Below are 13,977 nucleotides of genomic sequence, written 5' to 3' on the forward strand. Positions count from 1 at the left end.
AAGTGAACATTTATTTTCTATATACAAAGTCTTTTTTTCTAGATTTATTCAACATTACTTTTTAAAAACATTATAGCATCCTTTTTTAGCAAATCTCGATATTCCACTTTGACAATTTGCTGAAAGTGTACTGTAACACATAAAAATAAATGTGAATCTTGTCGTTAAATCAAGACTAACGTATTTCAATAATGTCAATGAAATGTTAATCGTGAAACTCGTGCTTAAAAGTTTCCCGCAGAAATGTGTGTCCTCGTGGTTTACGTAAGTAACGTATCGAACGTAAGTGTATTTGACACTACTTTTCTTTGTTTTATTAAAATCGTGTATTATTTGCGATATTATATTTTTTAGTAATAAATTTGATTTAGAAAACAATGCTGTTTCACTGGATAAAACAAAGACCCTTTTAACTGTTATTGTAGAAATGAAATACGTGCTCCCTTTACGTTCGTTTGTACCTTTCGTAAATTTGTAAGAAAGCTCTTATATAACCTTATTCACCACGATATATAGCGGACTGAAATAGCACATGTATTCAAGTAAAATTACCAAACCAGAAATGTAAATAAATACTTGAAAGGTGATTTTTAACCATTACTAAATGTACAATATGTACCAGCAATTTTTGTAATAATATATTATGTTGCTTTTAAATATTTCAGACTTATGGAGAAAAACCCAATTACCATAATCGAAAACGGAGCATTTCAAAATATGACATCATTGTATACACTGTATGTATCAGTTATTGGTTGTGCATTTTGTTTTGTTTTTTTGTGATAAGTGAAGAGTATGATAATGAACATAAATATGCAAAAGAATGATATACACCGACTTTTCTGGTTGTCTGATGTTTCCAAACGTACATCTATAAGATATACGATTAAAAATCAGTAATTATAAAAATGTAAATGGCATGATCTTATTTAACATGTCCCGCCCCCTGTTTTTATGAATTCTGTATACACATTGTGTCATCGATAGTATATATTCTTTCAGTGTTTGTTTACTTGTTTTTATTCATCTGTATTTTAATTGAGCTACGCCATTTCAATTGATATTTTATATTTTGTCTCTCTATGTTGTGATGTTATATAATACTACTATTTCAGGTTAGTTTGTAGGCTGGCACCTATTGAATTTTTTATTTTGTTTTGCATATATCCTACCTCAGACATATGTGGTTAAGTGGTTGTCGTTTGTTGATGTTGTTTCGTCTTTCTAGTTTTTTATAATGAAAGATTTTCCTGTTTGAATGGTTTCACATTAGTCAAGGCTCCTTGTTGACGGCCGTACTTTGCCCAGTGTGGTTTAATTTTTCTGTGACTTGGATAGAAAGTTGTCTTATTGACACTCGTCATATCTTCTTATATGTATGTATATGACTTTTTCGTCCAATCATAATTGCTTATATATTAAGTAAAATGATGAAATAAGATTCGTGATTAATTTGGTCCACTCTGCACGAGAATATCATCGATCCAGAAGTCAGTACTTTGGTACCGAAATAAAAATGAGAAACATTACTTTATAGGCATTTCCTGGTAAGCCTGTTCAAATGCCCCCCAGGAAACAGTATGATTGAATTGGTGAGTGACTGAACTGTGCAATATTTTTTTCTGTTCTAAAGCCATAATCATATTGTACAATTTTGCTTTTAGGTATCTTTATATGTGTAACATATCAACCGTTGAGACGGGCGCTTTTATAGATTTGCCAAATCTTCAGTATTTGTAAGTATTACTCAATTGTTGTTTATTACTTTTGTAGGGACATACATACTCGAACCATGAAACAAAATTTGGAGAGATGATTATTTTATTTTGTCCTAAAATAAGTCTTACAACAAAATCGTTAAGTTAAACGACATCTAGTTTGAAAAACAAAACTAATACAGGGAGATCTACTAAATGCCTTTCAGTGAAGCAACCATCGTCGTTTTTATTGCTGTAAGAACTTTATTAAAATATCAAACTTAGAATAAAACGGTCACGAGTTTGAACCAAGAGCAGTAACCAAATACTACCATGCAGATACTTCGGGAAAACTACGGCTTTGGTTAATAAAATAGCAAATAGTAGTTTGTAAAGTGATTCTTTTTTTTATTTCGAAATGCATTTTACTGGATCCAAGCCAAACAATACAATTTACTGCACACTTTTGTTTAGTCATGAATTCATGAGTAAATATTTGATTTAGCAAACATAGCAAAGACCAGTGGCAAATATTTCCATGTACATCCAGTCGATTCGGGAAACATTTTCAAATGAATTATGTGTTAGATGATGGTGGTGTTTTGAATCTTGATAAAGGTTTGATAAAGCTATATAAAGTTTGTTTAGAAAGATAACTGTCTGAACAATAATTGGCATATGACAATGCGCAAACATTGCGTTTATGCAACTGTTCCAGGTTAACAAATAGTTCGTTTGTTTTTGTTTTCAAAGACAATATATATACTATAATGATCAACATAGTTGAGGTAGATGCTCACTCAGAGAAATATAGGTATAGGTAAGAAGGTTGAAATAGTAAAACCTTGACACATTGCGGTTCACAAAAAACATATGGCAAAGTAAAATCAAAGTAATACATAATTTTTTTTTCATCTAGTAAAACAAAAATGCGACCATTATATCTGATTACATTTTATATGACGCGCTCGCACATGTGTCCGTTGGAGATCTTCTCCGTTTGAATATGGCTAAGTCTATAATCTAATACAAGAAATTGTGCTTACATTTTTTTCATTATCTACTCAAACTAACGTTGAATTCTTATTTTACGGTTTCTTTCTTATTATTTTATGAATGAAATGGAAAATATATATGCGATGTTATGATACTTACGAGTTGGAAACCTTCATCAATTACAGTACAACAACAAAAGTTTCTATGAATAGTGTGCATTACTTTTATTTTGTTTCAGATATTTGAGCAACAATAGAATAAGTTTTCTGCATCAAGAAACATTTAAAGACCTATCGGCACTCGTATTACTGTATGTTTATATTCTTTCACTATCTTATCATCTGCACATAATCGAAGGTCAATTGGTAATCGAGTATATTGCTTAGAGGAAAATTTGAACTTAACATTTGACTGAATCGGTTTTTATCATTCGGTTAATATTTCGACCAGGAATATGGCAGTGTTCAAGAATAAAATATAGAATGGAAATGGGGAATGTATCAAAGAGAAAACAACACAACCATAGAAAAAAAAAACAGCGGAAGGTCACCAACAGGTCTTCAATGTAACGAGAAATTCCCGCACCTGGAGGTGTCCTTCAGCTGGCCCCTAAACAAATATATACTAGTTCATTGATAATGAACGCCATACTAATTTCCAAATTGTACACAAGCAACTAAAATCAAAATAATACAAGACTAACAAAGACCAGAGGCTCCTGACTTGGGACAGGCGCAAAAATGCGGCGGGGTTAAACATGTTTATGAGATCTCAACCCTCCCCCTATACCTCTAGCCAATGTAGAAAAGTAAACGCATAACAATACGTACATTTAAAATTCAATTCAAGAGAAGTCTGAGTCTGATGTCAGAAGATGTAACCAAATAAACATAAACAAAATGACAATTATACATAAATAACAACAGACTACTAACAGTTAACTGACATGCCAGCTCCAGACTTCAATTAAACTGATTGAAAGATTATGATTTCATCATATGAATATCAGGCACTATCCTTCCCATAAGGGGTTAGTATCATACCATCATAACAATATGAGAAGAACATAACCCGTGTCATGCCAACAACTGTTTTTTTTTTAATAAATGTGTTTAGTTCCGATGCAAAGGCCCTATAAGTGAATCAATATTAACCCCGAAATATGCAATCTTTAATGACCTGACAACAGTATCGTAACTATATCCCTTCTTAATAAGTCTATTTAAAGATTTTGTTAGTTTCTGCGGTGAATACTAGCATTTTTGTGCTTTATAAAAAATATTTCCATAAAAAAATGGATGTGAAATACCTAAACGTATAAGAAGTCTGCATGTTGAGCTATTTTACGAATGATGTCCTTATTTCGATGATAAAATTTAGTAAATGTTTTGACTAGTTTGTGATAACGAAAACCCTGGTGTAATAATTTTTCAGAAATACATTAATTTCTCTCGTTAAAATCTAAATATTGTTACAAACACGAGCGAATCGTACAAGTTGAGATATATAAACACCGTCACCATCTAAAAATGGATAATTGACGATAGGAAATGAAAAATCATTTCTTTTATCATAAATTTTAGTATGAAGCTTTCCGTTAGTGATATAGATATCAAGATCGAGGAAAGGGCAGTGGTCATTGTTAATATTAGCTTTATTTAAAGTAAGTTCAACAGGATAAATTTATTTGGTATACATACTGAAGTCGTCATTATTGAGAGCCAAAATGTCATCCAAATATCTAAAAGTATTATTAAATTTGTTTATCAGATGTTGTTTCGATGGGTCTTTGCTGATTTTTGTCAAAAATTGTAACTCATAGCAATACAAAAACAGGTCCGCAATAAGTGGTGCACAGTTAGTCCCCATTGGAATTCCGATAACCTGCCGATATACAGAATCTCCAAAGCGAACAAAAATGTTATCTAGTAAAAATTCAAGGGCATATATAGTATCAAAGCATGTCCAATTGACATAGTTTTTTTGTTTATTGCTACTAAAAAATGACCTAAAAGAGTTTGAACATATATATTCACATTCTGATTTTTTAAATGCCCATTTCATTAGGTGGGTGGTTTTTTTCTTAATGAGAATGTGAGGCAATGTGGTATACAGGGTAGAAAAATCAAAACTTTGAATAGATTCAAAATCACCAATATATGCATGCAATTTATCAAGTACTTCCTACGAGTTCTTGACACTCCAAAAATAATAATTCAACTATTTTCGAAAGCCTTATTTGAACAAATTATTATGTGGTTTTTTATTGTACCAAGAGTATTGGTAAGAAGAATAGACAATTTAGTTGTGGAACAATGGCTTGAAGACGAAATAAATCTATATTTGTAAGGTGTTTTGTGGAGCTTCGGAAGCCAATACATAGTTGGGACTTTGTAAGAATAGTCTGTTTCTATGTATTTGGTGTGGTTTTTTTGTGTAGCAGTTCAGTGTTTCTGTTGAGGTTTGTTTTCCTTTTCTAGTTCATGTGTTTGTTTGGCTTTATAAATATTTCAACTTGAGCGATATTGATGAGTCTTATGGCGTACTAAATTAAAATCCTGGTACCTTTGATAACTGATTTTACTGTTTTTAGTTTGTAATCCGGATATATTTTCGCTTAATCAATTTCTGACTTTTCAACAGCAGTATACTACCGTTGCTTTATTGGCCATATATCTCTTCTTCGGTTCATGTTCGTAAACATTTTGCCTTTCAAATAAAATACATTGAGAGTTCCTAATAAAAGTCGTTTCCTAGAAGCGCTTCGGACGAATAAAACGTAAAATAATATTTTCATATCCAATACCTTTCTGACTGTATGATCATTAGATATATTTTGTTTGTTTTATATGACAGTTAATAAACTCCTTTTATTGCAAGTAATAACTAAAATAAATGAATTCGTAGGACCATATTAATTGTTAACTGTATTCAATAAATATATGATGAATAATGATTGGCCTGATAATTATTATATGATTATTTTAATTGTAGTTATCCCGTTATCATTTCATCGTTCATGCTTAATTGACAAATTTCTTAGCAAAAAAAGCAAAGGTTTTAAAATTATATTATAAGGCAACAAAAATTCGTCCTGCTTAAACGTTTGCTCAAAACTATATATTGTTTTTACAATAACGGATAAGAGGTAAAATTGAAAATACACAATTTGTGTAATTCGTCGATGGTAACAGGATCATAAAACTATAGTTCTTTAACAGAACCTACTTTTATTTAATTTTAGCCACTTGAATAACAATAGCATAACGTCACTACAGGAAGGAACTTTCGACGACCTACCAGCACTCCAATCACTGTAAGTAACATTATTTTTTTATATCATATCTAGAATAGAGGCGAAAGGTAACATTTCGATTTGGCTGTCTAAACGCAGATGAAACAACAGAAACTCCTGTACAGCTTTTAAAAGTACCAATATTTAAAAGCATAAAACATTTGTTTTCTGTTTATTTCAGAGTACAATCTTATACAATATAATATTTTTTTTTTTAATTGTTATATAAATTTTTGGTGGTTACTTTTACCTGCATAACTAGATTCTGAAGATGTTTACAAATAAACAAAAATTGATCTGGTATTATAGCAAATGAAAGAAATCTTAAAAGGACTAAATGACACAGAAATAAACAACTAAATGTAACCGTATGACAAAGCTCATACCGCATAGTCAGATATAAAGAGCCCCGAAATGACAAATAAAACATCATTCGAAAGAGAAAAGTAACGGCCTAATTCATGTACAGAATAATAAACAAAGTAAATTAAGTAACACAGCAACAAACGACAATTACTCAAGTAGCGGCTCTTGCATTTGGGACAACACATGTAGAATATGGCAGAGTTAAACATTATCGTGGTCGCACAACACTTCCAAACCTTGCACAGTTGTGTAACAATCCAACCTCAGAACAGGCTATCGCAATCAGTTGAAACATCTTAACTAATCAGAGTGATACAAATTAAAATAACAAAAAACACAGATAGAACGTGTGAGTGTACTTGTACATTTCAATAACAAAAAGACACTAAATATATATCTGAGATTACTCGAATAACAATTAATTACAAAAAGATCATTAATCTAAAACCAAAATATCAATCAGTAAACATCCAACATACAATGAATTTAGTGAAAAAACGTAATAAACAGTCAGAGAAAAACATAACCTTGTACAATTCCAAGATACAGGTATCTATAGGTTTACGCAGATATTTTCTTAATTTCCTGGATCGGTGAACAGTTCTGCCGTAGAAATGAGGATGTGTTTTCTCCGTTTATAGTAGAGGAGAAATAATGATATCAAAGGATTGTTTACATTTTTTCTGCAGATCTTTGACTGGAAACAATTTGATTTTTGTCAAGAATGACACATTTGAACATAACATCAACTTACAAAATTTGTAAGTACATATTCTATATTGTATGACAGAGGGGTGAAAGATACCAGAGTGACAGTCAAACTCATAAATCGAAACTAAACTGACAATACCATGGAAAAAAAAATTGAAAAAAAACAACAGACAAATAAAAGTACACAAGACACATCATAGAAAACTAAAGACTAGGCCAACCAAATACCGGGGTGACCTCAGGTGCTCCGGAAGGGTAAACAGGTTCTGCTCTATATGTGGCATCCATCGTGATACTCATGTTATAACAAACTCTGTAAATAGTCTAATTCGGTAGGTCATATTCGTGAAAAGGGAACGGGATTGTAGTTACGGCATAAAGAACATATTCGATATCATCAGTAAAACAGATATTCCATAACTGTCAACCGACTCGTGTTGGCGTCCGTAAAATTTATGACGTATATCATATTGAGTATAATAGGTTATTCAGTATTAGATAAACAAATCTCTTTTCTGCTTTCGTCTGTAATTTTCAAATCAGCATATTGAGCGTTAGTATGGGCTTACAAAGATACTGCTAAAAATGTATTATAAAAAAATGATGATTGTGCTGGCATCTATATATACTTACTCTTAAAAGCTCCAAAACTCAGATATTAAATTTATAAATATGGGATTTAAATAATGCAAAAAAAACAGTAGAATATCGCTATTCAAAAGACATATATAAAAAAGAAGATGTGGTATGATTGCCAATGAGACAGCTATCCACAAAACACCAAAATGACACAAACATTAACAACTATAGGTCACCGTTCGGTCTTCAACAATGAGCAAAGCCCAAACCGCATAGTCAGCTATAAAAGCCCCCGCTAAGACAATGTAAAACAATTCAAACGAGAAAACTAACGGCCTTATTTATGTAAAAAAATGATATATCGATTAGGAGAAAACAAATACGGGTTACAAACTTAAACCGAGGGAAACATTTCGCCTATAACATGTATAAGAGGAAAACAACGAAACAACAGAACACTGAAGTGCAACATAAAACAAACTACAATGCAACGAGAAAAACATTACATTATTAAATGTATATTACAAGATTGAACAAATTTTGCAATTACAGGAGGCTTGTAAAAAAATTTCTATGTATGTCCTTTAACATGGGTGCAGTTTGAATCCTTATTAATATATCAACTCTTATATGATGTATTACCGTTACAGATCAGACAATAAATAATATACTACGGGCAGTCCATGTATCATGATAATGACCAGTTCCTCTATAACTATTATTTTTATGTCATTGAGGTACTATGTTTTTAAAAATTCTTATAAATTCAAATTGTTCAATTATTTTGCAATTTAGATATAAAGTTAAAATACACAAAACAGCATTTGTAATATCACCAATGCAATCATGTCTATCTATCAAATTTACCCCGTTTGACCAGTCCTATCATTTACTTTGGACTTTTTTATATCGAGATGTTTTATAATATTTGAATTTGAGCATCAGCTAGTTGTTGACATTTTCATGAATTATTTTACAGTTAAACAAAATTTTCGAATGCGATGATTGTAGAACTAAGAATTTCTAAAGTAAAAGAAAACACAGAAACTAAAAGATTGTATGGTCCTATCACAAATCGTGTACTCACGGCACTGAGCACTGAGTAAAGTGTATTGACCTACTAACAAGTTGTAGTGAAATATTACCGTAAATTGTAACTGAAATGTCAGATACCATTCCTGCGTTTATGCTTTTTATGAATATCTATTATCTTATTATAACCTTTTACTGTAAAAAGTTTGTGTAGGTTGCTTTATTTTTCCTAATAACTGGGATATTGTCTTTACAAACCTACAATTAAACAAGTATTCAAATCAGAATTTATGCACAAAAAAGAAATTCAATTTCGAACAGGTTTCTGGATTTAGTATGTGGTTGTAATGTTGCCTTTTGGTCCTGGACAAAGTCAAAGAATGTCGTGTTTATCATCCATATCATAAAATGTTTGGATAGGAATAACACAGATTTGTCAAGTCTTCAAGCAAGTGATTTTGATAATTGTGACGGTAAGGTTTTACATTACGTCTTATTGAAAAACAATGATAACAAAAGGTTGTATTCTAATTTAATTTACTTGATTCATTCCTTATGCTAATTTGGAACATGTTGTGTAATAAACACGTACTAAGTACAGTATTTATTCATATTTTCAAAAGAGAAGCTAACACCAGCAAAATGATAAACAAACAGACTGACAATTGCATGGCAAAAACAACGAGAAACGATCAAAAAGACAAACAACAGTATATAGAATACAACAAAACTAAGACTGAGCAACACATTTCCTAACAAAACCAACAACCAAAACTTTGAGTGATAGCAAATGCTCCAGAAAGGTTCGCTGGTCCTGAACAAAATTTGTCTCCCGTCGTGTAGCTATTGTAAGGACGTTGCGTGACGAACAAACATCGATATTGGATAAATAAACCATGACATTTACTAGCATACAATTGTACTATTACGAGTATAATGTTATAGAGTTGAAGATTACACATAAATATTTTTCACGTTCAAACAAACGAAAATCTATGGCTTAACATGTTTAAACATACATGTAGGTGACTTGCTACTTTATCAAAATGCATACACAAAATATAAACGTCAATCAGAAGCAGCTTTATACAAAGATATGTTATAAATTACACAAAGACGGTGACGATAGCTCAATGAAAACGATAGATAAAGGAACTATCTTTTACTGGAACAGTTTTATTTTATGTTCAAAACTAGAACGTTCGACGTACAGCTACAACAGCAATAATAAAACCTTCCGGAAATATTTTTTTTAATATGCAATCACTTTGCATGAGTTTAAGTTTGTTAGACTTCGTTGATTTGTAGGTTAATAACAGTATTGCTGCATGTTGCTTCAAATAGGAAATAACATTTATATTGTTGAAATTGTATAAAGTGTAGCGACCGTTTTTTTTTTTCTTGATATGAATTGATAATCGGGTATCGACTCTTAAGGTTGAAATTATAATTTTATGCGTTTTTGAACTTTCGATAAGGTATCAATATATCTGGTTTATTTTTTTTCTTTTATCCCTCAGCCAAATATTTATTAGTATGAGTAATACAATTAAGAAATGCATAACTACTCTCACTGTTCCTCTTAATAATGTTTGATCACATTACTCTTTTCGCATTCTCATCTGAATGTTTACTGTAGCCAAGCTACGATTAATGTCTGAAAAATTCGATTTTGTGAACTTAATGAAAATATCTAGAGACAAATAGACATTTGCGGAAACTGTCATACACCTACGATTAGGATTACAATAATTATTACACTTACAGGTAACATTTAAACATTGGGCTTTCTCAAAGAGTAAAAACAAACCGTCGATCCAAACAAATGTAACGATAGTGATGTTTTTCTGTAGTTGAACAATGATTAATTTCTAATATATTTGCAGCAATGGGTTAACATTAATTATTGTATACGGTGTTTATCCAGGTTGGAAATGCTTTAAGTGTACAAAGTACGAATGAATGAACTAACATTATTCTAAAAATAAATTTAAGTTAACGTGAGACACAATAAATATCGCAATTGTCGTTGCAGTAGCTAGATTAGGACAATTGCTGAAAAAAGTCAGCAATACTTAGTTTTAGGTAAGGTACAATCAACCAAGCAGCATGTTAACATGTTTATGCTAAGACATACTTTCTCTCTTTTATTTTTGTTTTAAAGAGAATGAGGAAATACAGCGGACGTGTGTTTTTGAGCTATATATTCTTCATGACATTTCGGAATAATTTTGAAAATCTTTTTTTTTTCCTGAAAAGAATTAACACTTTTGTCTACGTTTTTGGTTTCAATAGAAAATGAATCACAACTTTTAGAGAAAAAAAAACTAAAAAAAAAAGTTTTCAACGAACTTCTCTATGTCGAAAATATATTTTAGACTGTTCGCAAGACTCAGTTGAAATGTAAGAATAGGTGTACTTAAACAGTTTAAACTTTGCTATCTATTTTTCAACAGCAACAAACAGAAAATGAAAAACGAGTCCCAAGTTGTTTTTCTAGTAATTATTATAATAGAGATCTTGGTAATCATTAAGTATGGCCTTTTTTGGGGTGTCGATAATTATCCCCCATGAACATGGGTTGTCTTGGTATGCTCGAAACATGAGCTTTAACCCCTGGTACTATTTTCATAGAATGGTAATATAGAGTGTACTGACGACGCAGGGGTCGATCAAGCCATTTTCAAAAGGGGACTTCAACCCAAGATGAAAAGGGGGGTCCGACCATATGTCCCTATTCAAAAACATTTATCGGCAAGAAAAGGAGTGTTTCAACCCCTAGAACAGCCCGTGATCTCTCAATGCGACGTTGTTCATTTTAATACAAAGTTTATATGAAAATCTATTCACATGAATGTTAGGGATAAAAAAAATGCAAAAGTGAAGCAGGCGAAAAGAAATTGTTAAAAAAATAATCACAATCTATATACGTCGGCAAGGCAACAGTTGCGGATACAAAGTTGTAATCGTGCATAACAAAAACGACACCAACATTACTTTTTCCAAATGAAACAGTTTGTAGAGTATCCTCTGAACAATATTTTTGCTGGTTTTCGTATACTAACCATTGCATTAAAAGTACATTGGTTCCCGCAGAAAAGCTATTGCTCCTGCAGATAGTATATATATCATTCATCTATCTACACCTTATTTCCTTTAAAATCCTTGTCCTCAAATATTCGGCTTTGTGCGGTCTTGATTGTAAATCAATAAAAGCGCTTTGAACACGAAATTTTAACGTGTTGCTTACATCTTTTTTCTTTCCTTTTTTTTTATAGAAGACACCATTTTCTGGATTGTATATGTATTGTTGGTTTGTTTTTGTATTTTGAGATGATCCCTTGTTTTTGTTACCTGTTATCATAAGTCTAAAGTGTAATCCTAGGTATAAACCTAGTTTCCGCAAATGTCTATTAGCCTCTGTTTGTATTCACTTCAAAAGTTAAATAACTTCTAGTAATTCTTAAAGAAAACTAAGTTAAAGGACAGACAATTAAGGCAATGCAATTTATAAAAGTGGATAATCAAGTAAATATGCTTAATCTGTTTTATATCAGTAAGGTGAATCAAGGAGAAAAATTGCCAGTATGTATTGACATTTTAATGTGGTTAAATATTTAAAATGGAATCACCTTCGTTTAGGTCGTCTGGTTCGCATGTACTTTTGGCTAAAAGATTTGCTGTCCTGAGGGCCGAGGAAAGGCATTAACCCATCTTATTAGAATAACTATCATAAGTTTTTACTCTTATCTCGCGTATCTGTTGTAAGGTGAAACGACTTTAAGATTTTGGTTGTTACATGGATAATATATATTGGGCGACAAGGTAATATGCAACTCGCATATGGCAACATTGATTAATTTGTCGTCTTCTTGCTCAATGGTTTTGTCCAGCTTTTTTGGATACTAAAGCAACAAACAAAACATCATCAATCGCTGTTTGCATGTTTTCTTCAACTTCGATGATATGCAAAACCCAATAAGTTCGAAAATACTTTTTTTTAGGTTGGAAAGATTTTATGAAAATCTGATTTTGCCAAAAAGTACGTTAAAAAAAGGCACTTTTTTCAATAAACCAGTTACAAACTGAGAAGATCTGTCTTTTGTTCCTGTCGTTAGTATTGCCGAATCAACTATCCTCTTTTTTTTTTTTGTAATTTTTATTAGATTATCTATAATACAGAAACTGCTTTTATGCAACAATAGTGGTTGCCATGCAAATGTTATAATCAACTTTAGAACAATTATTAGTTTTGCTGCTTTTCATTTCCCTTTTTTATATAAATTTAAAAAAATAAACTACATATTAAAATCTCAGTTATTCTTTTAAAGGCTATTCCTGTCATCCTGACTATTGTTCAAACGGTGGATTTTGTAGTCAAAACAGTTATGGTGATTTAGTTTGTTCGTGCATTGGTAACTGGACCGGTGCTACATGTGCAGGTAAGAAAGGAAAATATGTACAAGAAATAAAATACCACGTCATCTAAATTGTTATTGACATTTGTCTCAATCATAAAACATCCCTATATTTGAACATGTATATTCAAAATAACTTCAGAGTTTGCATTTCAAGATATTGGACTGTTGGATTGGTGCCACACGTAGAGCAGGATCTGATTATCCTTCTTTTGGCGGAAGCTAAGAATACCACTGGTATTTGGTAGGGTTTGTAGTGCTCAGTTTTTGTTTACTATGTTGTGTTGTGTGCACAGTAGTACGTTTGTTTGGTCTTTTTCATACTTTTTTTTTATGGCGTTGTCGGTATATTTTTGTCTAATGGGTTTAAATATCCTTTCGGGAATTTTTGCCTCTGTTTTGGCTATCTGAAATTGATAAGGTAGTTTTTGTAGATAGTATAAGGTACATTTATTAATATAATTGTAGACATGTTAAATTATCCGGTTTGATACACACTTTGTAAAGCAAGGATGTAGACCGAATATATCTACAAATCGTTTACTGGCAGAGTTTGAAAACCACATCTATTAAATATCAATAAGCTTTTGATAATGAGAGTTTTAAGAAACGTTTACTTCATCGCTGTATACTGTATAAATCGAAGTTTCTTATAGGGATTTCACATGTCGGCACAACAAAATGCTGAACTTTCGGTTTTGGTTTATTGATTCACCAAATACTATTTTAGCTTAATGTATCCACTGGAATAAAATTGAGAAGGGAAATAGGGAAAATGTCGAAAAGACAACAGCCTGACCAAAGAGCAGACAACAGCATGAGGCCACCGATGGGTCTTCAACACATCGAGAAAATCCCGCACCCGGAGGTTGTCCTCAGATTG

The 13,977-nt window shown here is 31.6% G+C and overlaps 1 long non-coding RNA gene across 1 annotated transcript; it reads left to right on the forward strand.

Annotated features, from left to right (window-relative positions):
* The first annotated feature begins 2,933 nt into the window (after positions 1–2,933).
* LOC134709198 (uncharacterized) lies at positions 2,934–9,140 on the forward strand. Its single transcript, XR_010105919.1, has 4 exons — positions 2,934–3,003; positions 5,938–6,009; positions 7,044–7,115; positions 8,998–9,140. It is a non-coding gene; the product is annotated as an uncharacterized LOC134709198 (long non-coding RNA).
* Positions 9,141–13,977: the final 4,837 nt, after the last annotated feature.

The sequence above is a fragment of the Mytilus trossulus genome, chromosome 3 (assembly GCF_036588685.1).
Source record: "Mytilus trossulus isolate FHL-02 chromosome 3, PNRI_Mtr1.1.1.hap1, whole genome shotgun sequence".
Lineage (NCBI taxonomy): Eukaryota > Metazoa > Mollusca > Bivalvia > Mytilida > Mytilidae > Mytilus > Mytilus trossulus.